This window comes from Temnothorax americanus, unplaced genomic scaffold, assembly GCF_048541705.1.
Source record: "Temnothorax americanus isolate GAGA-0224 unplaced genomic scaffold, ASM4854170v1 Scaffold9, whole genome shotgun sequence".
Classification (NCBI taxonomy): Eukaryota; Metazoa; Arthropoda; class Insecta; order Hymenoptera; family Formicidae; genus Temnothorax; species Temnothorax americanus.
Window position 1 is genome coordinate 127,464 of NW_027509812.1, and position 27,611 is coordinate 155,074.

At 41.3% G+C, this 27,611-nt stretch overlaps 1 protein-coding gene and 1 long non-coding RNA gene across 8 annotated transcripts in view; one reads left to right on the forward strand and one right to left on the reverse strand.

The window, feature by feature from the left end:
• LOC143907930 (uncharacterized) overlaps positions 1-27,611 on the reverse strand; it is a 103,992-nt gene that overhangs the window by 5,864 nt on the left and 70,517 nt on the right. The gene's annotated exons all lie outside the window — the stretch shown is intronic.
• LOC143907924 (cyclic nucleotide-gated channel alpha-3) overlaps positions 16,726-27,611 on the forward strand; it is a 184,399-nt gene continuing 173,513 nt past the window's right edge. For 3 of the 7 annotated variants that reach the window (XM_077425051.1, XM_077425054.1, XM_077425056.1), the window contains exon 1: positions 16,728-20,467. The gene's annotated coding sequence lies outside the window, so the exon portion shown is untranslated. Of the gene's footprint in view, positions 20,468-27,611 lie in introns of all 7 variants that reach the window. The other 4 variants (XM_077425053.1, XM_077425055.1, XM_077425057.1 and 1 more) reach the window with 3 other exon arrangements.

Here is a 27,611-nt window from a genome sequence, read left to right on the forward strand (position 1 = left end):
GCGGACGATTTCATTTATTGATTTAGTATACGATAACGTACCAATTGTCACAAAATATTACACCACAGGCTGTATATTGTATTATGCTCTGCCACGACTATACGTTTCATGTAATATTAGTCAAATATCGATTTCCGATTAATCGAAATTGTGTGCACAAAATGCACAGAATTATTACATTTTGAGGAATTGGATATAAATGTCTGTAAAGAGAATCGAGTGTGAATATTATAAATTAGATAAGAAAAAAGGCGTTTTGATATATATAAATTACGTTTTAAATTTAATAAATAGATTACAAAATTCTTATTTCAATGATGCGCCTTACTTTATGATTTTTACTTGGCTTAATTATTTAATAAGGAAATATTTAACGTGGAAAGATAACAAGTAAGAAAAATGCTGTCTCGATTCTTATCCGCAAAAATTTCAAATAATCCGTTGAAAAAAGCGATCATAACGAAATATTACGCTCCACGCATGTACTGCATTAATATCTTAATTGCAGTAATCAATTTACCTTTTCGGTTCTCGTTATTTCGACGGAAATTTCACCGGGGATGAATATTAGATAGGCGCGTTTAAATGTCGACGTGCGAAACTGCGGAGACCATTTCATTGATTTTTTCCGCGTCCGGAACGCTAATTAAAACTCGCTTATGTATATTCCTCAAACCAATCTCGCGCAATGTTACAGCTTCTAATTAGTGGCTAATAACGTCGGGAACAATGTCGACGAAATCGTCGAAGAATACGTGTAAAATGGTGGGAACCGAGTTCTCTTCGACAACAACGACGGCTGGGCGGATGTTGTACAGCAACGAAATTTAACGTTATCGGGATTGTCTCGTATTTTCGCTAATTAACGTCCGACAACAATATAATAATATTTCCTCTGGCGTCACGAATCGAAGCCGTGGCTGTCGTACAAAGGCGACGGACGCCCTGACTTTAATGAAGTTTTCCGGCGGGGCATTTATCGGCACACGGAGCTGCGGGCTAAAATCGGACCGCGCACTTCCATCCGGTCCGCTTCTACTTGAGCTTCAACTGGAATCGGCGGTGCGCCATTAATTCCAGACGCCTGCACCGGATCGCGGACGTCCGCCGGTCTTCGCCCTTCTGTCACTTTTTGGAGACTTAATTCCAATGCCTCTGATGTGTGTGACAATTTCGATATACATAGAATTTTATCAACATAATCATCGAAATACGTGTGAAAATAATACAATTATTTTCCCAATGGACTTTTCAATTCCGACGGCTTTTCGTGAAATATCGATTGCGTATGCGACACACGTCCCCAGATGCAAAAAGTACATATCGTCGCTCGCGACGGTAAACGAACAGTGTTAACAGTGCGCGAAGCTTTGATTAAAGTTTCAATTTATTTTTGAATTCTCTTGCAGAAAATCGGCGCGCCGGCGTTAACCCGTGGTACCCGCGTAAAATGCTTCGCCCCAGATATATATTTACGGTACTTCTTCCGCACGCGTCCACCGTGACGTGGAGCGTAAATTACTTAGCACTCTTTGATTACTTGATCCACTTTTTACGTTCTATCCGCGTGTATTAATTTCTTCTTCATTGGATTAAAAAGGTGTAACAGAGTGATAAAGTAGATCCGGTAAATTCAAATTGTGATACGGAGTGCATTTCGCAGTTTATAATCACTTGATATAGGCTGCAATAAATTGCAGTTTTACGTTCAATACCGAAATGATGATATTTTTCCTGAATGCATACTATTATTTTCCATTTCGTAACCGACGCCGTGAAAATTGCGAAATAACAAATCTCCAACTAATAATCAACGTTTCACAGTATTACACAGTATATATTACGATTTCACTCGCGTATGTATAATAATAAATTGCAGTTTATTTCCATTTTGCGCTAAAAAGTGCGTTGCGAAAATATTTGTAACGGCGTATTATTTTTTACGTATAAATATGTGTTTTTAGCTTTAAAAAACATATATTTATATGCTGGTAATAGCAGAAAGCACTTATGTGCAACTTGCACGCGAGGGAGAATTTAAGCGGACCAAGAAGAACTAACGCGGCAGTAGAAAGGGCGTATTGATGGTCGACCGAGTAGAATGAGTCCGGATTGTGTCAGGCACACGGTGTCTAGTATAGAAAAGTCGTTTACGCCAGACAGTAGTATAGCCAAGCGAGTCGTGACTCCTGATCCACACAACCGGCGGTAACAGTTGTTCGTCCTCTGCTACGTGTGATACATACGGCGCCCGGCTTCCTGTCTTACGGTCAACAATATCAGAAAGTCACGTTTCAATGCGCCTAATGTTCCGTTGCATGTTCGTATACAGCTTAAATAATCTCGGATAAATAATCTCGCGGTTTAATTCGGATTGAGATAAATCTTGCGCTTCGTACTCTTGATGGTACTCGGGCACTTTTGTACACAATTAATTATCCGATTTTTCCACGGTTAAAGATATCAAATCGCAAGTTAATAAGCAAATGGAAGAATAAGTAAGAGGGAAGAGGCATAAGCTCTGTATAAATATTATTCTGAATTATAGGCGGGTATAACTTTCGAAAAGAAATGATAAGCGAATTCATCAGTCGGCGGTTGGACATTCGCGAAGATCTTCTCGTCCCGGATATCTTCAAGCGCAACGCCTGAAAAGATTGATAGTCCCGTTGCTTAGAAAAGATTTTCCTTCCACGGCTTATATATGTCACAAGTCATAAAAATTACAGCGCATTACACTTTAATGTCGCAGTGCCCTCGTTTCCATTCGCATCTCTTCGCGACCTTCTTACGTCGCACTTTCAAGCGCGACGCGCTTACTTATATTCGTTGAATATTTTCTAGACTTTGGCAGAACGACGTCGCGTGAATATCGCGCCGTTCTAGGCGTGTGACGAGAGGTAGGGAAAATATAAAATTCGCGACAAAGTGCGAGATAAGCGGAGCGGAAGGCCGAGAATTTGAATTAAGGAAAGCCTGGTTAAATTCTTACCACGGCTTGCCGGTCGCCAAGCGCAACGAGAGTTTATAATAAAACGCGTTATAAGCTTTTCACAATGTGCTTCGTGATATATCGTAGTCATCAACGGTAGGCACCTGGCCTTAAAACTATAAAATGCAAATACCGTCCATTTAAATTTACAAAGGCGGTGATAAATGTGATACCATACGGAAGCACTATCGTCTCTTCTTATTCTATTTCTTTAGTCTTTGAAAATGGCGATTATTTAATTTTAATAAGTAGGTATCCATATCGGTCATTTTGCAAGTGATTTATTGAAAACGCGCAATCGAACTTCGATATCAATCCGAGTGCAACTAAGTTTACCTCAGTTATATTGTGTGAGGTCTATTTACAAGGTGGCGAGTGAGTTTGCAACGAACAATCCGGTACAGCCGCGCCGCGTCCTCGAACTTTTAGATTAATCGGGATTTCGACCGAATAACATTTATTCCATTATCGTCGCCGTATTTGTAATTCAAATTCGTTTCCCGTCCGGGAAACGGGTGATCCCATCAGCATCGCATCGCTGTGGAAAATCAATCGTCTCCACGAGATACGCGAGAATACTTTCAATCTGTTGATAAGATCCTGAACATATTAATTACAGTTTGAATATATTCAATTAGAATACTCGTGAATAGACAGCAGTCAATTAATTTTGCAGGTAGTTTTTACGATAATATAATAATATACACAACAGGATTTTTCTTGCAGTATCAACAGTTAATATGTTATAGATGCTTAATCAATCTATTTAAATACATTAAACTCGAATTTTTTTTCTATTATAACTGAATTTCGTTATCTAATCTGATAAAAATTTAACAATAATATATATGTTTGCAGGCCAATCGATTATCAATTAAACTTGCTAAGAAAAAAATGTGCATGTATTTCATAAAACCTACAGTTGAATTTAAACCATTTAATTATATCATGTCAAAAAGTTCATAGAATAGAGGAAACTGTATAAAGGAAACTTCTGTTTAATTATTAAGAATCATGAAAAAGTTCAAGGCTAGAAAGTCTTAGCTCCCTTTCGAAATTAATGATGAGTCAGATCTCAAAGTACAGATTAGCGAGCGAATGGACCGTGATGCATTAAATATATACGAAGATTATGAGAATATCATCTGTGTCACACAAAAGCAGGTTTTAATTCATTAATTAGTAAAGGTGTTTCAAGGAAACCAGCTCCATGGAGAGTATCATGGTCGAAGTAGCATCTAACCCTCGATTGGATTAAACGAAACTTTTACTTAGTCTCCGCGACTGTATAAGACGCAAAGCGGAAGTTTTTGTGTACCACTGGGAATATATATATATTATATAGAAGCTTTATATCTCGCGGTTCTCTTTCTCTCCGTCTCTCTCTTAGTGGCGCGAACTGACGGAAAATTTTTGTCGAAAACAAGATCGAAAAAGTTCCGGCACCCCAGGGGGAATGATAATTAAAGGGTATAATCGCATATTTAGCGGCGGGCCTCTGTCCAACCGTGCAACAGCTCGGTCGGCCGCACGATAAACGCGAGGGTTCGCCAAAAAAAGAATCCCCGTCGTGGGAATTCGTGGCGAACGAAACCGCCAAGACTTTTGAACAGCTTTATTCGCGAATCTTCTCGGAAACTGGGTCGTCGTGCGGTATGGGCGCGCGAAAAACGCTCATTTGATTATCACGTCGACCGTTTATCTCGACGAAAGATTCGACCCCATTATTTTCACGGGAAAAGGGAGAACGCGAGCGGGATGCGTTTTCGCGCCGATCCGGCCTAATAAAGCCTTACTTATATTCGACGACTTGCTGCTCCCGCGCTCCGCGTATCCGAGGCACGGGGATCCGCGTCTCGCGCGGCTGTCGGATGCGGCGACGGTTCTATCCGCGCGCATCGCGATTAATCATGCCCCAGGACCGCGACGGATGAGCGACGCGCGGAAATGAATTACTCGCGCGTTTTGCCTCGCGCCGTTTATTACGGTGGCTGTCACTGTGCGGCATCGCGAGAGGCAACCCTGCGCCCGGAGCACTTGAGCCGTGTTACTATATAGGGGTAAACCGCGCAGCTATCGTCCGCAAGGAATACGCTTTGATTACGGAGAAAGGGACGTGCCGCTACTCGCGAAACTCGATGTAAACGAAACGGCCAAATTAGAAACCGATAAACTCGAACGGCCAATAAAGTTTGCGCCACTTAATAAATTGGAACGGTGTTGACCGTTACTCACTCGCAAGCTATATGAGAGTTTCGCAAGTTTTTACACGGTAATTTTTTTCCTTTATAAAAATCTCCATAAAATCTATCTAATCGTTCTCTTGTCTTCTCTCCTTTCTACGAGGTTCGCCACTTGAAAAGGGATTTCGTTATATCGCACGCGACAATGTAAGCTGATAGAATTCTTGCCTTTTACTGGCACACGGCTTCGTTCCGATTTCTCCCAACGTAATTGGATAGTCGGCAAGCTGTCGGGAAAATATCGATCTAGTCGCACAATCTTTAGAACTTTTATTTAAGAAATCCCTTACCGTCCTTTCTTTGAGATCAAAAGCTGTTGAATGCTCAAATTTTCCGTTTTATGCAGAGTGCGAGGCATTTAACATACCGCGGATCGCATATTTATAACGAAATAGTCTTTGGGGCATAAATATGCATATAGATATACATATATGATAACAAAAGAGTTGAATATGTGAAAAATAAATCCTCTTATTTAAATATAAACTCTTTTGCAGCAATCGATCTGTACAATTTTTCAATATCTCTCTTCAATACTAGTAACAATAGTTTGAACATCTCACAGCAATAGCGTATTGCAAATCTTTGTGGGTGTGTACACGTGTTGAGTTATACTATAATAAAATATTAATTTTTCAAAATATTATGGAATTACACAAAGTACAGGATGCGCAATATTTTTTATCACATCTAAAGTTGAAAAATTAAATTAAAAATTTAAATAATTCGTTTACACACGCAAAAATTTTCTAATTTACTGCGATTAAAAAATAAATTTTTTACTGTTTCAAACGTTTTTGCATATTCGATCATGCAAATTCTATTCTCCCTAAGACAAGGGAAAAGAACGCATTGCCTTTCACATAGATATAATCTAACTGAATCATACGCGAGATACGATCGCTCTCATCGTTTTCTTATAGAAACGTACAATCCCGTGTCGTCATAAAATTTTCGATCGTGGAGGATTTTCCGCGATAACGTCGAATCCGTTACGTGACGTATCTTTCCCAACCACTTACGGGGTTTTATCCGGAGTGCTAACAGACGCGGCAACACGCGTAAAATCGCTAGTCATTTCCGCTTGAAGCCGTCACCCGGTACCATTGACGAAACGACAGTTCCTGCCGATAAGATGTTAAAAATTTCAAGATGATCCCCCGGTAGGCGCGTGACGTAAAGCCCCCGACGGAAACTACAATCTTTATTGGTATGTGCGGTCCCTGAGAAGAGAGAAAGTAAGGCCGAGCATCGTAGCGCGCACTCAGAAGCAAGATGAAAAATTAATAATGAACGAAGAAATAGTGTGTATAGCTTTTTTTTTACTTCCCCAAGAGTTCAACGCGGATTCGTTAGAAAGTTATGATGATGCATCGAGTGCGCGTTTCAACGATGCTTCGTTGAATATCGCAGCTATCGATAAACGAGAAATCTCTAATAGTTATTCACACATCGTTGCTATTTACAACAAGAAATTCCGCGACAAGAAATGAATAAGAATTTAAAAGTTTGTCGTAGAACGATACGAGCGGCTATAATCGTAGAAATAACGTCGGCGATAAAGTGGATTTGCACGTGCGCGAACTATCGCGTTTAGCCCGGGATTATAGCTACATGAAGTTCGAGCCGCAAAATTGACGGAGGAAAGAGGCCCGATCATTCCTTCCGTTCCAAGATCGTCAAGTTCTCTCTCGGAGGGTTGATAAAATTTTCAAGAATATCGCTTGCCCCGTCTCAAGTACACGAAGTGGCTCCCAAGAGCAGGCAGTCTATGATATTTTTAGGATGTATCTCGAATCAATATTTTTGCTCCGCCGCGACGTCTTAATCAGAAAGATAATATCTGGATCAGTTATTATAGTGAGAGAAATTTTGTTTAAACCGAGAGTTAAGTCAGATATTCGAAATTTAAATGTTGTATAGAATGCGTAAATTCTTTATCGCGAGAAATTGTGACATATTTAACTAAAATAGTATAACGTGGTATTGAAAATGCATATAAATATTAAAATGCATCTTTTAATACTAAGATACATGGTGTTTCTATTTATATTAAAATTTATATTAATTATTTATGAACCTTCACTTGTGCAATAACGTGACATCAAAGTGCATCTTAATCTACTTTCTTTAAATAAAAGTTGAAAAATTATTCCAATGTTACGATGGAGTATTACTCCCAGCGCTGGCGGAGCGTCGCGGCGTCGTTTGGAATAGTATACTTATAGGAACAATTCTCTCTTGACTTTTATGAAAGAAGAAAAGCTTTCTTAATCTCCTCTCTTTTTAAATCCTCCGTTCGTTATCTATACAAAAAGTGCGGACTTCTTATATACAAATTATTTTTAATTGCAAATTACGTTGCGATAGGTATTTATACATATTATGTATAGTATACGCGCGAGAGACGACTATAATAATGGGAAATATAATCTCGAAGTCCACGTTCCGTATTATTTAAAATATTAATCACGACGAGACCAGTATAACTCAATTAATAGGTGCTTTTCCATCAATTTTCCCCTCTTTTCTAATTTTATACTTCGCTAACGTACTTCGGAGTTAATTGGCGCATCACGTAATACTTATTTCGCGGTCGAAACGTTCGCTTCAAAGCCCGCTATGATTTTCAAAGCGAGTGCCGTTTCTCGACGCATGTCGAAGTTCTTTCCGCTGCCATTCCGCGATATTATCAGCGAAGCATGAAATTAGAAAGCGGTTTCAAGAGAAAGGGCTCTCTCTTCACCCTACCACGGTTTTGCTCGCGATGAAAATTTTCGAAACATTTGTGACTGCGATACACGACGACACTGGGACGTATACCTATGTGCGAGCAGTTCTCACGTAGAGTGATTCGACCGCTCGTGTTGCGTCGAATTTTGTTAATATCTCTACCTTTGATGCAAAAACCGTAATCCCCCCTGATGGTTTAATCAGCAGGAAGTGCAATCTGTCATATTCCGCTCGAAATTTGTCACGGCAAATGCGCTTAAACGGACATCGACTTATCCCTAGTATCCTCTTATCTATATTTACTCTCTTTTCCAATCCCCCCGATGTCTCTCGCGTCTTTCTTTCATCCGCGCCACGTTTTGTGTTTCGCGTTTTCCTTTCTCCTCCCTGTCGTAATTTCTGATCCGATTGTGTCTCTTGCTTCTCACTTGGTACAATCCCACCGTCGGCGTTGGTCGCCGCGTCGTCCTTCTCTAGCGCGAATACACCGTTATTTCTCTTGAAAACGATATACGATTCAACGAGAGAAGAAAGTCAACAGGGAGAACATTGCGTTTCATTCGCAGCCGTAATTAAAAGTCTTTTTCTTGTATGTACATACATACACTGGGAAGATACAGTGAGAAACGATGTGACATTTGAATGTATTTTTAACAACATACATTTTTCATCTTAATTACAGCAAACCTTTCTGAATAATGTAAAATGGGAAATGTATATTAGACTTGTATCAAAAAAGGTTCATTTACTCATAAATTATTATCATGAACATTATTAATTCCTATGGATCGTTTTTTACCAAAAACTTTTTGCAAATGTTTATAAATTTTAATTAATGTTGTTTTATTTTTAACGATAAAATTTAGGAACTGTACAATGTCTTCCCTCGAAGCATTCGCTGTCTTAAAACTTTAGACCGTTAATTTAATTCAACAACGTTATCGTTATTTCTTTCGGCATCGTTTCTTTCTCCGCAGATGAAATTATGCCATTTCCTTATTCATGGATTATAATAAGAATCTCCTTTTTATTCTGACTTTGTAACCTGCCTTTCCTCGGCAGTGGCATTTTTTATCCGCGCTTCCTCTTCGTGAATTTCACGAAGTAGCGAAGCTACTCAATAACGATAATTGCCTGCGCGAATGTGCGCATGCAGGGAAATTCTTCTCTGATTCAACATAGACGTCGTCGAAGTTTGAAGAGGCACTCTAGCTTTGCGGTCCACGCTAATCCACTGCCCTTTGCGTTTCACGTCTGTCGCTTTTTCTTGCCACCACAGCGGCCGCGGACCAACTCTTTTTGTCCATCCGGAACGAGATTCAGTTGGGAATTGCGTCATCCGTCCCTGGAAAATCTACCCTGGATCAGTTCGTCAAAGGAAGATTTTCTGTAAAGTTCCAATTACGGTGAACAACGTGCACAAGTTGTGGCGTATCTATGCCTCGGGCAACAAAACTCCGGCAAATTGTGGTTATTAGCGGCGAAAAGAAAACCGGTCGAATGCAACTTTTATAGACGTTAAATTTTGTTACTGTGAACGTACGCGTGCATGCAAGGAAATACGATACGTCTAAAGTGTGTGTGTATCCATTATATTAATTTTAAAAAACATAAATTTTAATAATGTTTTATATTCTGCATAAAATAGATATTTCTATATTATTTTTATGCGTTGTAATGAAATCGTCATTTATTTTGATTGCTTGAATAATATATTTATATAATTTTATAAGTAAATGCGGTTCATATATTCTTCAAATATTCTAATTATATAAATTATTATTAAATCAAATATATATATATTGTATATATATAAATATATAGATTGAAAAATAGAATATATTGTCTCCTCTCGAAATGTTATTAGCATTTGCTTGTAATCGAGAGTATTGGAAAAATGTAATTCTCGTTAGTAAAAACGAAACTAATGTTCGATAACTATATTTACGGGAGAAAAAAATTTTCGAAGAAATAATCTCAAATAATTGAGTTTACGTTTGATAGAAAGGAGTATGGATTTTTGCTGGTTTGTTTTTCACGGAAAAACCTGCTCGATTCGCCTGTAGCATCGACTCGACTAACGTTATGTATCCCAAGAGAATTTCGTGTAATAGAGAACGAGAGAACATAAACATCGCTCACGCGGGTATAACTCAAGAAAGATGTTATTAGATATCGAAATTTCAGGTAAATCCTATTTTTTGATAGATAACAGAAAGAGTGAAAGTTGCAATAGAAGAAGAATGTTCGAAAAATTATATCAGAAATTGTGAAACTATTTACTCAATAAAAGGGTTAATCTTTGTTTCAAATAATTTCTTGTGTCTTCTTTTAATTTAAAATAATTTTAATTATCTAATAGTCATATAATAGAAGTTATATAATTGAAAATATATCCATTAAAACTAAAAAGAATTAATTAGCTGCTAAGTACAAATTACATTTGCCTGTTTAAAAGAAGAGAGAAATTAGATCGTTTCCGTGTGCGTTAATGACATAATTTTTTTTTTATTGCTGCGGACAATCCGTGCTGGATCAGAATAAGTTGAATTGCAGCTAATCACCGCGAGCGAATTAATCGATTTGCTAACTAATCGATACGTGCGCAAACGTCCTCTCGTGTAACGGGCGAGAGGGAAAACATTGAGATAGCAGCTTTGAGCCGCTATCAAGTACCGCGGGGACTTCTATATTGGTCTCTCATCACCGTCCGAGCGAGAGTTGAATGCCTTATTCATAAATATCGATTTCGTATGCGAGCGTATTATAACCATCGCTAGAGCATGCAGGACAAATACTCGTTTCACGAGGAGCGGTCTGCAAATGGAGAAAAACTGAAAGGGGAGAGGACAAACATCGCCCCGACGCATATGCAACAAGAAAGAGAAGACTAAAGTAGGGCAGAGGGAGAAAGTGGGACAAAAGTGATATTGTTACATGCCAAAAGTCGAATTATAAGAGACTGATAAAACTCAAAGAAACGATATGGATAATTACGGACGTTGCTTGAAGACGTTTGCCCTTTTTTACATAGCAATTCGGCAATTTATACGTTTTTCTTTTCGAACTATTTTCTTCTCTTTTAATCGCACGATTTTATTTATGTTGGTCGGAAAATGGTGGATCACGTTTTCCGACAAATACGCGAATATAGTTGATAAGCAAACAGAAAAATACGCGGGTATTCCGCGTCGCTCTCACAATTCCCCGATGGCTGAAACTTTTTTAATGGATGCGAATCGATTGCAAATCTGAGGAGAATATCTTTAAAATTAAATAAAGAGAAAGAGAGAGAGAGAGTAAAAGAGCACACACACAAAAGCAGATTTTCTATTAAATGTAAATATAATTCGCAATATAAATTGCTTGTTAGTTTAGAAATGTAAATTCAGAAACATTTTGAAATCTGAAAAGAGATACAATTTACGTTCCGTTGAACTGCTTTATTCCGATATGTAATATAATAACTTGATTCGTCTATATAGTTGAGTTGAAGAGAGAAAATCTATGGCAAGCGCAGGTAAAATGGGAAAAATGTACTTTTTACGCGTTTTGCTGAAATCGAACTTGGCGGAGTCGCTGAAGTGGTTTCTTACCACTAGACGACGACGTCATTCTCGACGAACGTCCTCGAACGACATGTTAGTTTTTTTTTTCTCAACTCGCCCGTACGCGTCACCTTCATCACCGATTACTTATGGTCAGCGCTGATCGCCCTACGATAAATCAAACGAATTGGCGACGCCGAGACGTTATGCTAGGTCGATTTCCATTTGTGTGCGCAAACGTCTCGGCACACCTCCACGTTTATCGTATACGATTCCAAGTATATACGAGAAAGTCCGCGAAACGATCGCCGATCCCCGAGGCTAACTAGCGGTCTAAGAATATCTGTCGCGTTGAACATGATTACACTAAAGAAGTAGAGAGTCGCTCCTTTAGAAAATTGCTACTTCTTAAAATAAAGCTTTTTCAGTCCTAAAAGATAAAACGCGAACTGTATTAACTGTAGAATTTCCATGCCTTATTGTAATTTATATATAGAGCACAATAATATACATATATATATATATATATATATATATATATAAAAGATAATGGCTAAAAGGAAAGCAAGTGCTCTTGGAGGAAGATGGAGGAAAAAGCTTCCGCCTTAAAACACAATAATTTTTTTCTTTTTATAAAATTGTTCGAATAAATCTAACTGCGACGTTATATTTCACGCCTCCTATTTTTGGATACCTCGCGCAGCCGCTACTCCCGATCCACCATTAAGGCCGATACCGCGCGATCAGCCTCATCGATAACTTCGATATTTCTGGGATGCACCGATGTGGGATGTGGCTGTTTGTTAAGGTACTGTTTACAATGGCGGTGAAGAAAAACAACAGAAAGGGGTGGCCTTAATCAAGAGCACAAGTTTCTCTTTAGTAAGGGGTAGCGGGGTATTCTTAGAACGCTGAGAGGTGGTTGTCTCTCGGTGATCGAGCCCTTGCCGGGGATTATTGATGCGGCGGTTACAATGAGAACTAGCTGCTTCTAACTACCTGTACTTAACTCTCCCCGTAATGGATAGCCTCCGGGAAAGAAGCTTCTCCTCGAATACGCGTAGATGGCGAGGGAAAACGTAACAATGCGGTGACTGGAAAACGTATTTCCGCCGTTTCACCGCACGAGTAAATCGAAAAGTCGCCAAAGGTGGCGAGTAATTAACGCCATTTGTTCGGCGAAGAACCATCGATATCGGCTTTGGTGCACATAAAACGCGCTTCTATTAATTCACCAGTCCTAAATTTATTCAGAACCTGAATCGCACTATATATAATAAATGCGTGTATACGTGTGTATGAGTTGCGTATTAATATTTAATTGAACTATGTCAAAATTCGTCGAACATATGCATTATATCAGGTATTGTAGTATCTTTTTCATATTTTGCATTATGTAAGCTGAATCTCTAAAATTCAGCGATATTTGGAGACTACTTTGCCGATTCGAACAATTCTTAGAAAGACATGCATAAATTCGGTTTTGTATGCTAGCGGTATCACAAGTTGTATAAAAAAATAACCAAAGACGAGATGGAGCAACTTTGAAACACTGCACAGTGGCCCAATTCCAGAAAAACGCGGACAAAAATGAAAAAAGTGAAGTTCCGAATTTTGACCTTAGTACCCCGTAATCCCATATAGTCGGTGCAGACCGACAGTCAGTTATGCCGTCTGCATAACGTATGAGAGCAGGTCAATGGGGGGGCTAGGGGGCTAAGCGTGTAATAAAAATCCTGCTGTCACTCGTTAGACACATCGTAGGTTTTTTAGCCGGTAGGAGTCCGGCATAACCGTCCGCCCCCCCGGGGGCGGCGGTACTCATAAGTTTTTCCTACGTTAAAAAAAAAAAAAGACCACGCTTAGGGGGCTAAGCGTGTAAAAAATCCTGCTGTCACTCGTTAGACAACTCTTCTGTCTTTACTTAATCGAATCGTTCATTTGAAGTACGCAGGTGAAAAAAAAAACAGATTTTCAAGTCATAGTATAAGTCTCAATTTTTATCGGATATTGATAATAATTAATTGGTCACTCAGGATATTTTACAAAATCACTTGGCCAAAAGTGTCGTCAGCTCTTCGACTAAATAATTAGTTTACTTCACTACAAGTTCATTTCACTTCAATATTTATTATTCATTTATTTATTTATTTTTTATGTGGCTTGCAATGATGTATAGAACAGCGAGTGACAAATTTTTGCCGTAAGACTTTATGTACTGTCTCTGGTGAAATTTCACATTTGAGAATCTATTATAGATTCTCCGAACCCGAAAATAATTAAACGTTTACTTTAACGTTTTTCGAGTAGACATTTTAATCGCTATAAAACGTTTCGAAGAAACATTTGTAAAACGTTTTCGAAACGCATAGGTGCAACCTAAATATTTATATATTATCCTTATAAATTTTAATTTTTATGTTTATTCATATTTACTTAATTATATCTGCAATTTTTATATTTATATAAATTTCATATATATATATATATATATATATATATATATATATATATATTCTTCTCTCCTCGCTCTCGAAGCTTGCCGAGCGCGGCCGCGGCGGCCAGAATATCTCCTCCAGCTTGCCAGTTCGGACACGAAACGACTTAGTTGAGTTGCACTTTCTCAGACGGCGCGTCGGAAAATGCAACACACGAAAATTGACGAAAAAGGCCGGGATGGCCTCTCTCAGGTTTCTCTCTGGAATTACCAAGAAACGGAGGATTCCTTTGCAGATTACGTCTCGGAACGGCAAAATAAATGTAATAGATTAATTCGCATTCTTTTATCCTTTTAGCACGGTTGCGGGAAAACGCGGGAGTTGTCCGACTCGTGAAAAACGCGAGTGCGCCGAGAGATAATTGCTTCCGCCGTCGCTCGGTGCTAACAATAATATTGTCTTCTCGAGAGTTGCGTTATTCCACGCGCGCGGAGAGATCATTCATTTTATTTACCTCGTACTTGAAAATAAATTTACAACCGAGTTTACAAACGCAGTTTGCCTTCATTCTATTTTAATTCCATTTCATTTTGATCTCATTTCGCACTTCGTTATTAAGCAGATATCGTGCAAGGAATTTCAGTCCTGCGAATGTTAAATGTTTTTTTGTTTCATGTATCATCTTTTTATTTGATTTTATTCTTTTCCTTTATTAAATGTGTGAATTTATTTTTTCATCGTGTATATTTATAAAATGTAATAATTACATGTAGATAATTACAATATGTATGTACAATATATATTTATATTTTGTTAGAGTAAAATTTCAATTAATTTATTACAATCGTGTGTCATTCTGGTACATAATCCGCGAAAGAAATCAATCCTCCATGACTCGAGAATGATTGACATTCCGAGATTATCGTAAAAAAAGAAGCTACTAATAGACATGCATGAGAAATATAAGTACACGTATATATACATAATATATGTATATACATGTGATGTGATAAGCTTAAAGTTGTGCGTGCAAATATAGAAACTTTACACGCTGACATATCATTAGAACGGGCGAGAGAAAGAGGAAGCAAAATACAAAGAGAAAAAAGGGACAAGGTTAGCGCGTCTAACGACACTTTCATACTCGAGTCAGTTTCTCTCCCGCGCGATTCCACCGATAAAACTTTCCTCATGAATATTTTATAAGTCGATCTAAGTGATACAACCCTCGGCCAACGATGCATCATCGTAGACGCTTTTCCACGGATTCTCTCGATCGACAACGGTTCGATCCTTTTCCTATCCCTGATACATCTCGCCGTATCCACGGCATCGGCAGGACGAAGATACGCACGCGGACTTGGACATGCACGACCTCACGTAAGCCCTCGGAGTTACATTAAGCTATATAGATTAAGGTTTAAACATTAAGGGTGCTTAGATCCGATTAGGAACGCGTACTCAAGGTAAACGGTCGCGAAGGAAAGGCGGAGGCCTTGATATTGACTATACTACTGAGACTATCTCGCTTCTTCTTTAATGTGCGTGTAGTGTGGAGTGAAAAAAGTCTCTCGTCATACATATTTTATTCCCTTTAACTTTCAATTTACTGACTTTACAAGGTTCTTTAAAACAATATTAACACTTATGTGGAAGAAAGGTTATTTTTGAAAAATAAAACTGATAATACAAGATATCATAGATAATAAATGTATTTTGTCTTCAAAGAGTATCTGCTTGTTCACCATCATTGTCAACACATTCTTGGAATCTTCTCCAGAGCCCTGAGGCACATTTCTTTGGGTATTGTTGTAATCCACATTTGCAATTTTCCGTTGGAGATCACATAGCATAAACACGTTCTTTTTATCATCCCCCACAGTCAGAAATCATACGACGTGAGGTCTGGAGAACGTGCTGGTCATGTTAGAGGCCCTTTTCTTCCAGTCCATCTCCGTCCGAATTCTCTGTTAAGGGAATAGACATAGCATAGTAGGATGGAGCACCATCCGACTGGAAGTATCCAGTATGCCGGATTTCATATTTGAAAATTGCAAATGTTCGCAAAGAAATGTGCCTCAGGGTTTTAGAGACTACCTGAAGAAAATTCCAAGAATGCGCTGACAATGATGGTGTACAAGTGAAGACAAAAATACATTTGTTACTATGATAACTTGCGTTGTCAGTTCTGTTTCTAAAAATACATTTATATAACCAGCTCAAGAATACATAATTCAAGAATATATGGTTTTCCTGACACTTGACGTGTATATCCACATCAAAAATTTTATGACATCTATTAAACATTGCACAAATATAAATGTGTTATCTTTTGTTTCATTATTTAAAAATGGAAACGCGCAGATGAAATCTGGACGATAATCGTTCAATATAAAACGTAAAGCACAATCTGTCATCCTTTCTTCATTCCGAGAAAACTCGAAGAGATGCATGTGTTTATATTTTCATTAGATCAGACCACGCAGGTCGATAATATAAAATACACATTTTTCCATTTTTCACCCCGAATTTTCACCCCAGAATTTTCGATGGCGGCTGACACGATCGCGTCACAGCGCGTCAACCCTTTCGGTTTCCACCTGGTCGCGTTTCCTCTTACGGTGGCGCGCAGTAGGTAGTCGCCACGGGCTTTTTCACGTCGCTGCGCAGCTTCTTGCGGAGTTACCGAATCGAACTTCCGCATCGTTTCGATCGTTTTCGTGCACGGTCTACATTCTATCGCGAATTCTGAAGCTTCGTGACACGTAGAGTCTGTTTTGGTATACGAGTAGTCACTTTCTGTTTAGATCCCGCACGGGAGTGTACCATCTCGTCTTTTTATCTCTCCAGCCCAGTTTTTTTTTACGCTTTGCGTGTAGTCCGGATCTTCGCGGCGAACGGCGAGCTGTATCTTCCGGAAAGACACTGTCTTCCTTTGTTCGATCCGCGGTTCACGTCGTCGATTCCCTTCGCGCTCGTCTCCCGTCTTTGTTTGATCGGCGCGTTTTTCCAAACCCCCTCAGACAACCCCCCTCGTCTTTCGCCGCTTCTGTCTCTCTTTTCCTTTCGTTCACGCTTCGTCTCGCGCGTACTACGCTCCACGCCTTGTCTCGCTCGAGAAGAGTCCTCTCGTCTCATCTCGCTTCAGACGATACCCGCCTCTATCGTCCCACCTCTATCGGCTGCCTTTGTTTTATCAACGCTCCCCAGCCGTCGCTCCGTCCTTGTCCCGCTTCAGCACGCACTTTTTCGCCTTTCCTCTTTCATCCGATTCACCCCCGTCTCGTCCACTTTCTCGACCTTTCGTCATCTAGCTCGCTTCAACCATCGCGCGTCCGTTTCTGCTTCGCGGCACCCTCTCTGTCATTGTCTTTCCTTCTCCGTCCTCAAATCCCCGAAGTGTCTCTCTTCAACGTTACTCTTTACGCCGTGTGTCTTCCTTCTCCAACCACCGTTCTCTCTCTTCATTTACCACCCTCCACCCTTTCCATGCCCTGCCTCTTTCTCGTTTTCTCTCTCTAGCTGTCTCCCACCAACTCACGCACACCCTCCACCGTCGTCAAGCGCCGGTTTCGTGCGGATTGGTCCTGCGCGCTAGGGGATGCTGCGAGATAATCGTATCCCCTCGCTCCTCGCGTAACCAACCCCCGCGAGTCACCCCGTGTCGAGGGAAGCAGCAGTGAGAGCCAGGCCGCCGCCATAGCCGCTCCCCGGGCAACGAAGGAGGAGAAACCGGCGAATCACTCTCTCTTCCTCTCTCACCCTCCTCTGTCTCTCTCCGTTTTCTCGTTCTCTCCGTCTCTGTCCGACGTTCCTGGGTGTCCGCGTTGCGGCGCGCGTTTCGCGGCGGCGACGTTTTAACCCATATTCCAGTCTAGAATTTCACCAGCGTGGCACGTCGTCTCGCACGCGCGCGAGCCGACGACCGGGCGACCGACCGGGCGAGCATCCGGCAGCGAGAGTGACGTGGATCTGGACACGCGAGTGTCCGCTTTCGCGGGCAGCGTGTACACCCGACGACGGGAGCGCGTAGAGACCGTGCTGCTGACGAGGCATCGTCGACGACGACGACGACGACGACGACGGCGTCGACGACGGCGACGGCGACGATGGCCAACGGGCGAGCGTAGAGCAACGTGGTGAGAGTGTACAACACGCGCGGCGCGTCTTATTTGCACTTCTACCACTTGCGACGACGACGACGACGGCGGTAGAGAGGCTTCGTGTGCGTGTCACTCGTCGACGTGGGTGACCGCCGTTCATCGTCGGATGCCATTGAAGGCGCGAGGGTGACCGGTGAGGGTAGTTGACGGTGATAGCCGCGGAAAGGACAGAGGATCTTAACGATTAGCGGTTCTCTCGATTGCGATAAGACCCGCCGGTGATGTTCAACCGACTGAGGAAGTCTTTTAAAGATCAGCACTCGCACATATAAATGTTGCCGGCGTTTGTAATTGACATTGCGTGTACATGTTACATACTTGATGAGTAGGAATACGGTGACATCGACGGTGATGACGGTTCGTAATCGTGAATAAATAATGCAAACCGTAGTAGTGAGGTCTATGCGGCGAGGGGAAGTTTGTGGTGTCGAGGGTGGCGGCGAGCCGTGAACTTGGGGAATGCTAAAAATTTTGTGCGCCATGTTAGTGTGAGTGTTTCGCTGGTGGGTCACGAATGCCATTGCGTAAACGTGGTTCATGCGGAATGGAACACCATGCATGGTGTCGATGCTGACCCGTATATGTCAACGACGGTGCGGTCATTGAGCGATTGTCGTTAATACCCTGATGGATGATTAAAGGCTACCGTCTCGTGTCAAGCATGCGATTCGCGTAGAACGATAGATGCTTGTTGCAACGTGTAACTGCTGAATCTCTGACGAGAGACGATGACGTAAACGCAGATGTCAGGCGTGGATTTTAGACTTTGTCGAACGTTAACACTTTCCTGAATGTGATACTGAGAGGTAAAACGTCTATTAACGTCACCGTTAAATACGTACTAATTTTACGTTTATTCGAGGCTGCGGTTAATTTTGAAGGGGGTACTTTTGCGGTAACGCGAATAAACGAAAATTCGCGAGGAGCATCAGGAGAGAGAAAGGCGGATGATCGAGAATACTTGGCATGAATTGAATCGTGGGAATTAGTACTTTGTGAAAGAGAGTCCGGAAAATTGTGCCAGAAGCCGCGATTGCCCGGCCATGAAGTACGCCGCACAATAAAACTTACGCGACTTCACGAGGCATCCTGGAAAGAGGTCTACCGGTCGGAAAAAGGCACTCCGCGGTCAATAACGCGCCGTTGAGTGTCTACAGACGAAGTACGCACGATATTCACCGGAGAATTTAATTAAGCGACCAAACACCCGGAATACCTACGAGCCGAGCACAGTAGGTTCAAAATATCTCGCCGGCGCGGCGAAGTCGATTGCGCGATCGGACGTCATCGCGAATGTCGCGTCATCGCGTGCGTCACGTCATCGCGAATCGAGACGATTTAACGACGAACTTGTAATAACTAATGAATGCAGACGTTTACATACTAAAATTATAGGTGCCGGAAAACACCTAGTTGGACGAGGGTTTCGCGCCGCGGGACAGTGAGACGCGATTTTCAGATCTCTTTCATTACGTTTTTCAATTCGTCACTCGAGAATGTAACTTTAAACGCGGGATCAGATTATGCGGCGAAGAAAGTAATAATAATCCCGAGAAATAAATTGCCAGTGGCGATCGATGGTCGACCGATCCGTTCGATCGCGACGGCGGCGTCGAGTAACGCCGTGCGTGTCGGCACGTGTATGGCATTAAGTGAACCGCTGCGAACAATTGATCGCGACAATTCGATTGTCGGTGCATCTGACGCCTCAAGTTCCGGCTTTCGCCTGTCCGATATCGTACATAGCGCGGGGACGCGCGTAATCGCGGCTCATTAAGCGCTACGAGCTTTCAACAGCACTGGCCGTTTGATCGCGTCGCTTTGTCCGCCGCGACGATGTAACGAGAGAGTCGGCTCCGCGAGTCACGTGGACAATTCTGTACGACGAGAGAGAACGGCAAGCCGAATCTGCCGATTCGCTGGGCAATTATAGGATTAGCGGTCGCTCATACCGATATATAGTTTAGCACGAAGACATCCAAGCCGAGAGAGCCGGTCCATTTACCATTTCTCCAGTTAAGCGCGACTTTAAGTGCATCGATAAAAGCAATATTCTGCGAGTCGGAAGCGCGAAGCGAAATTCCGCGGCCGCGAGTGCGTGCCGATCGTTCCGGCCGCTACGCGTGAATTCGTCGTGAGAGTGCCGGTGATTGTGACGGAATCGAGGTGCCGATTCTAGGGTCGATCTGACACGCACGACGACGCCGATCTCTCCCCACCCCCCCACGATTCGCGAGGAACGTAGCCACGATCTCGCGATGCCGCGGCGTCCCAGCGACGTCATCGCCTCGGCACATCGCGAGCTGCGAGCGACGAGATGAGAGGGGACGGCATGCGGAAACAAGAGTAGGTATGTGTATTGCGCACGTGTACGTTGTTACGTTAAGTTACTCTCCCGAGAAAGAGAGAGTGAGGGAAAACGGGAGGCAGGGGTGAAGGAGGGGCGCGGGGTGAGGAACGGTCATTTTCGGGGCAAGTGGATGCTGGCTTATCGAGAGTGGCGCGGTCCGCGGCTGCTGTTTGCCGTTCTTGCCGAGTTAAATGGCGCACGAAGGGAGCTATGCCCTTTAACATCGCGGGAAAGATCGATCTCGCGCACTCGAAACGTCCGGCTCTTGCAATTCGTTTAATCGAAGCCGAGAGGGATGGAATTAACCCTCGTTTGATGCCCCGCGTGCCTTCCTCGCATTGCCCCCTCGATGTTTGCGTTTGCAGAACGGAAATGATCTAACGCAATTACCCGGGCCGTATACATTTGAGCGCCGAGCTCGGGTTTTGTAGCGGCAGGCTGTAACAATTCAGTGACACACAGTCCTCAAAGTTATCGTGAAAGAATGAAAAATGTTTTAACGGTAAATTGTTAAGTTTATCTAATCTGAAACTCGCGCTTACTTCAACGATATTTTGAAGCTTTTATTCAATAACGCGGAAAATTATTATCTTTCCACGTGCAGTTCAAAACTTTTGTATCGTTTTTCGCAACAATTTGCAAAGTATCGGAAGAAGATTTCTTATAAATTGCAAGTAAACGACGAAGGTAAACTAATTTCGTCCGATATCGACGATGCTGCTATCTTATGCGCGAGGATCTGGGATTGGGGAAACGAAATCGAACGGCTGCTTATATATATATATTAACTTCGCGTTCAAAGAAGCAAAAGTGGCGCGGAATGCAATCGGCGATTCAGGTGGAACGGAACTCGATTGAAAGCAGCAGCTCGAAAGCAACCGCGTACCGGGGGTTTCATCATCAGGCGCTTTATTGACAAAGGTATTTCGTATTACTCTTAGCAAATACTCACGTTTTCCACAAACGAGGAAGTATCATTATCAAACTCTGCGTCCTCCAATCGTGATCCGGTGATCCCGTTATCCTATTAACGCGGCAAAATAATTGATGTTCAATCGATGATATTGTTACGTTCTGTTATGGCAAAAGTAGTTTAACCGAATAATCAACATTTTCGATTTACTACACGCTTCATCGTAAAACATCTCGATTTTTATTCTCTCTCCCCGAAGATTCCTCGCCTATATAGTGACATCATGCTCATATTGAACAATCAACACCTTGCCTCGCAGTCCCTTCGGAGACTCCCAGTTAGAACTTGCTTTATAATGCTTATGCATATTTATGTACATCGTTTTCTATATCTGTCGTTTATATCGCCCCGTTAAGTTTAATAACATGTGACATTTAATGTCAATCAGCAATATACATGTGATGTAGTTTGGTAGAACGGATTAGTATACGCGTGTAATTATTGTATTAAAATTATCTCGTTCTCTCTTTGTACGGATTTGCCGCGTAATGACAAAATAATGTAAAATACAATAGCCGATCCAATGAATAATAAACAAGTAAACACATCCGAGATGTGATGTATCGCAACGTGGCCAACGTGCATAAATCAGTAATAATAATAAGTGCGAACGTGATTAGTTTTGCTTAGTTAAACACAGTAATTACTATACATATACGTATGACGCGTGGCGATTGTTCTTCTCTACAGAATATTTCCTTCTTTAATGATTTAATTTAATCACTTGGCTTTTCATTAAAAGATAGACGATTGTTTACAAGAAGACTTCGAAAGAGAGCACGACGATTAGACCGATCGGGAGAAAAGTCAAATATCTTTATACGGTTACGACATTCTCGACGGCATTAAGTGTCGCTTAATGGCCGATAGCCGATATCTCGGCATGCGCCCTCCTCCGATGCTTACGATGTACGTGCTTGTAGATCGAAATGGATTGGATTAACACTTCCGACAATTACAAAGTATAGCGCTCATTCTTCACTAAGAAAGCAAGTTAAAGGCGATTTTTAACAAAATTATATGACTACAAAAACCTCTCCTTGACAGCCGGAAATTTTAGAGTATACGGAGTATAATTATAGTATATGAATCAGATGGAATTCTTAATTAATATGTTTAAGCCGTGCCATCAACCACTCGGTCTACAATGTATAATTCAATAAATTTCTTAAATTGCTCATTAAAAAAAGAAACGTCAGTTGCATAACAACGTAAAATTACCAGTTAATTTAATAGCGTATTATGAATGAACATTGCTGTACGTAACACCGGTCAATTATGAAATTGGTGTACAAATTTTTGGTTAGCGGTTTACCTCGTAATGCACAATAGTTACCTTTCAAAGAACCTCGCATACTCTACTTTATTATTATTATTAAACGTTAACAGATTTATTCCCGCATGTCGTCACTGTATCACTAGATACCATTTGGTTATACATGTATTACATGTAAATTAATTTCCTGCCCGCTTGTTGAAATTGGGATTGTATTTCACATCGATCGCTCTCCGAAAAATGGCGATAATTGACGGCGATTCATTGTATGCGTGCGCGTACGCGAACGTACGATATTAAATTCGTCACGTGTCTTCTGTTGAGCGCGAACGTCAAATACCAGATAGCAAAATAATTACGCAACAGCTTTAATCAACGCGTCATCGATGCAACGCACGGGATGTATATACGTGTGCGAAGTTATTAAACAAATCAATATATTTCGCCGGCCCTTCGCGCGCAAATTAACGGGCAAAGTCGAACGCGATAATTTCGCGCAAAATGCATTTATCTGAATTGGGACAGATGTCGAGATCAGCAAGTCGCGAGTGGAATGATAATGTCTGTGTGAAAAAATATTTGTGACATACAGCACATTGCGCACATTTTAAATAGACTGCAGATCTCGTACTGGCTGACTATTGTTCAAACTTTGATACAATCTCATATTCCTATCAATCGCGCATGTGTGTGTGTGTTTGTACAATTAAAAATCGCTGTTTATCTTTCCTTATTTTTGCACATGTACAAATAGATGATTTTCTCTTGTCTGATAGTTTTTTCTCCCTTAAAAATATATCCATCGCTCGTATCACTGGCACACGGCACACGAAATCCTCTGTACCAATGTACCCAATAAATACAACAGATCCACATATTACTGGGCGAGATCGACTGGATGAACTGGCCAAATATTTCGGAAATATATCTCGCCGGTTTCGCGGACGAGGGAAACCGCAACGTACCTTCCATCTGCGGTCAAAGCCGCCGAAGAGGAGATCGCGAAAAGATGGATCGGCTGGCGTAACTCCGACGCAGATATTCGGGCGATGATAAGTCGCGCGGCGGAAGAAAATGGAATGGAAGTGTTTTGGCATCCATTGAAATTTATTGCGGATTATGCAGCGCGGAGTATCTTGCGTGCGCGATCACGGAGAGACCTCCTCCGCGGGAGATCCCCTTTTTGTCGATACTTTTTTCAACTTCCCCGGGCGATCTCTCTCGTCGTTCCCCTGCTCTTCTCGCGTCCGTTCTCTCGCCCAAGTTCCGTTTTTCAGCCGAACTCGGCGAATTTATGCATCGCCTCGCCGGCAATTCTCCGCGCCAATAAATATGGTCGAGACAATATCTTTATTTATCTTTTGATACAACGCGCTTTTTTTCGTCCGAGAACGAGAGAACTATGTTTTTTTAATCTGTCGATACATCGCAGCGAAATTCGTTCCCGCGAGATTCGAGGGAGTCGAACGAAGCTTGACTTTTAGATCCGTTCGCGCGACTTTCGGTGCGGGATCTTCGTGAAACGAGATTACCAACTTAATTGCATTAATTAATTAGGTATTTCGTGATGCGCGCGCGTGTTTCGCCCGCGATGCGGAAGGGCTCTCGGGCGGATTTGGGAGAAGTGAGAGTAACAAAGTACCATTTCCCATTGGAATTACAACGGGTTTCTACGGCTAAATCGACACGCGTTGCAACTTTCCGGTCGATGCTTCATATTGAGGGCATTATCTCGTTTTATTCAGAGAGCGCCGCTGCCCGTTCGTATTCTCGCTGCCGGTATCGTTTATCGGCCAGCTTTATGACGTAATAGCGCGCACAACTGGGTTATCACGGAACACCTGTATAAAATAACGATATGATATATAATGCTCTCGTCGCAGGATGCAGATTAGATGATGCGGATAAACGAAAAGCAAATTGCTCGCGTCTGACAGTTATAGATTATTACAAGTGCCGTTAAAAAGTAACTATATGAATCAAAGCATACATACATATAGTTTGTTGAAAAAAATAGTCGAAAAGTAACGGTCAGACGTGGATGGCAGATGTTGCAAACGTAAATTTTATTTTAAATCAATAAACGTCACGTTTCTGTAATTGTACGCTAAATGAATTATTATTATTATTCGATCCAGTTTTACAGATCGAATTTATATGCAGCAGAGATTTTAATATGCGAAATAATTAAGGTGACTCGCGTTGGTGGTAGCTCCGAAAAGCAAACTTGCGGCTGAACCTCGCATTAACCGCGAGATAAATTCTCGCCTTCATAATTCTCAAGCGATTGTTTTATTAATTTCGCAGCTTCTACGTAACTTCCAACGACTAACAAGCACGCGCGCGCGCGCGCGCGCGATTACGAACACGCGTTCTTCGTGCTTTTATATAACGATTCTTAAAACTTAATTATCTCCGCGGACATGTCGCATTATCTGAATTTTCCCATTAACGCCGGGTAAGAAGTAATACCTGCAGCTCATAGTGGCGCAAATTTTCCTCTTAGAGAACGTCGCGTTTTTTTCCCCGACGCCTGCGATAAGAGCTGTTCTAGCGTCCTGGAATTAAAAAGATAATTGAAGGAGCGAATCTCTCGCAGAAAAAATTATCGGGTTTTGCACAACCATTTAATTATAGTTAAGCTCTCGCCCTGTTTCTACCATTTCGGTGCGTCATCGTCTTCGACTAATTCTAGCTGATTACCGTATTTTTCGTTGCGAGCAGCCATTAGAAAATAACATTCGTATTGAGATTAAAGAGAGTTTCTTTCAGTTGGCAAAAATGAAAATAACGTAGCCGGTAAAATTACAAGAAAACTCTCCTACGATCTTGTGACCTCTAAAAACGTGCAGTGGGTTCAATGTATTACGTTTTACATTCCAACTTTTCGCTAAGACTCGTGAGAAAGTTTCGAGTCTCTCTTTTTCACATAATTTTTTTTTTATACGTTTCCCAAATGTCTATTTTAAAATATTTATAAACTGCACGCGTGTATATAGATGAAAACTAAATGACCGCTGACTTTTTCCGCAATAAAACTCAACTACCGCTCTCTTGAGTCTGGAGCCAGCGTGTTTTTAGCGATTCTAAATATTGTATATATGTTATGGTTAAAGCCCGAAACGCGGTCAATCCTAGGATTGACTAACCAATTCTGCCGAACGGTCAAGCGTCTTGGTCAAAGTTTTGTAGTAATTTGTTAATATCGCCGCAGCCCCTTCCCCGCATAATAAAACTAATCAAACTCCCAGCCTGATAAATAACTGCTTTAATCAAGAAACTTGGTTATTCCTCAAGATTGACCCGTCATTCCGCAGAATTGACCAGTCCTAGAAATGCCCGCGTTTCGGGCTCTTTGACCATAACATATATACTATAAAAATTAAGTGTTATTGTAAATTGGTTGGAGATTTTCAAAATTATACACATCACGTTTAATAGAATATATTATTCTTGTTCTAAATTTCTCGAGAGGAAGTATCTTTCTTTTACTTGGGGATGTGGAGAATAAATATGATACATATTGTTGCTTGGCTGACTATGATATTCCGCATCTACTGCATTATCACTGAACAATGCAGTATCGGATTAGTACCTACGCTGATTTAGAACAGCCGTAATGCATTTAGTACCTTGATTGAGACCGATGCGTTCGTACCGTGTTCGTTAGCAACAACGAATGTGCAGTCAAACGAACTGAGCGCGATGAAAAACAACGGCATATGGTTTTGCATTTATTTCATTTAATTCTTGATAATTCCTGACAAATGTTAATAAACGGCGATTCGTACAATACGCGATTGTGAAATTGGTTTATCTTATCTGTAGTTTTTAATAAACGTACAGAGAAATTCATATAAAAGAAATGTTAATCTGAAATTTAATCATAAACATGTTTGTAAAAAAATTGGAAAATTATTAGGTTTAACCGTACGTTTTGTTGAAGACAAATCGTGAATAAACCTATGTTATCGTGCAACTGAGAGTTATAACCGATATCTTTTCGGGAAGCTGCTCGGCGAAAACCACACGCAGATGCTTGATTGAATAAAACTCGATAAAGTCATATAGACCGCACTCGCGGATGCGATGGTTCTTGTACTTAATGTTTGGCACTATCGTACCTGAATATTCGCGCTCTTGAATATGGGATGATGTTGAATTTGAGGTCGTACAACTAGCATAAACTCGGGCGTAACTTGCTTGTCAGAGTTTGCACGCACCAGAAACCAATGCGAGAAGTACGACCGCGCGCGCGCGCCGTAAGGTACTTTACATCACCGGTTTACTCGCCACGGGCGCACGGTAAAAGCGTGCCTTTTACTTCCTCCTTTCGCCTTTGTCGCTCGCGTTTCCGTCGACAGATAATCGATTCTTTTTCCATCCTTTTCCTTTATCTTTCTCCAGGTTCTTTTTTCCCATCGCTCGTCCGGGATAATTATCGCTCGCGGAAGGATCACTTAGATAATTAATGAGAAATCAAGCGGCCTCTTAATCGGCATTCTCAACGCGCGAAATCGTCGAACGATATGCGAATGTCGAAACCGCTTATGGCTATATTATGCCAGTGAAATACGCGAAGAATTTAAGGTTAATTAAGCGTAACGCTAATGAAGACGTGGAGAAGAATTTAAGCGGCTTTATATTTATGCAATTTGTACGATTCCACGGACGTTTGCAGCGTCGCTCGATCTCTCGGTTTCACGAATAATTAGTGGTCGACGATTTCTAAAAAAAAAAAACTTTTTCGTTGTTTGCGCCTTGGTAAATTCGCTTATTTAAACGTTAGTGAATTATTAATTCTGCGACATTTTCCGTAATTAACGCATTCAGACGCTTCGCTCGTCTATAACAAAGAAGCTCAAAAGAAAGAGAAAGATTTTATTCTTTAGTTT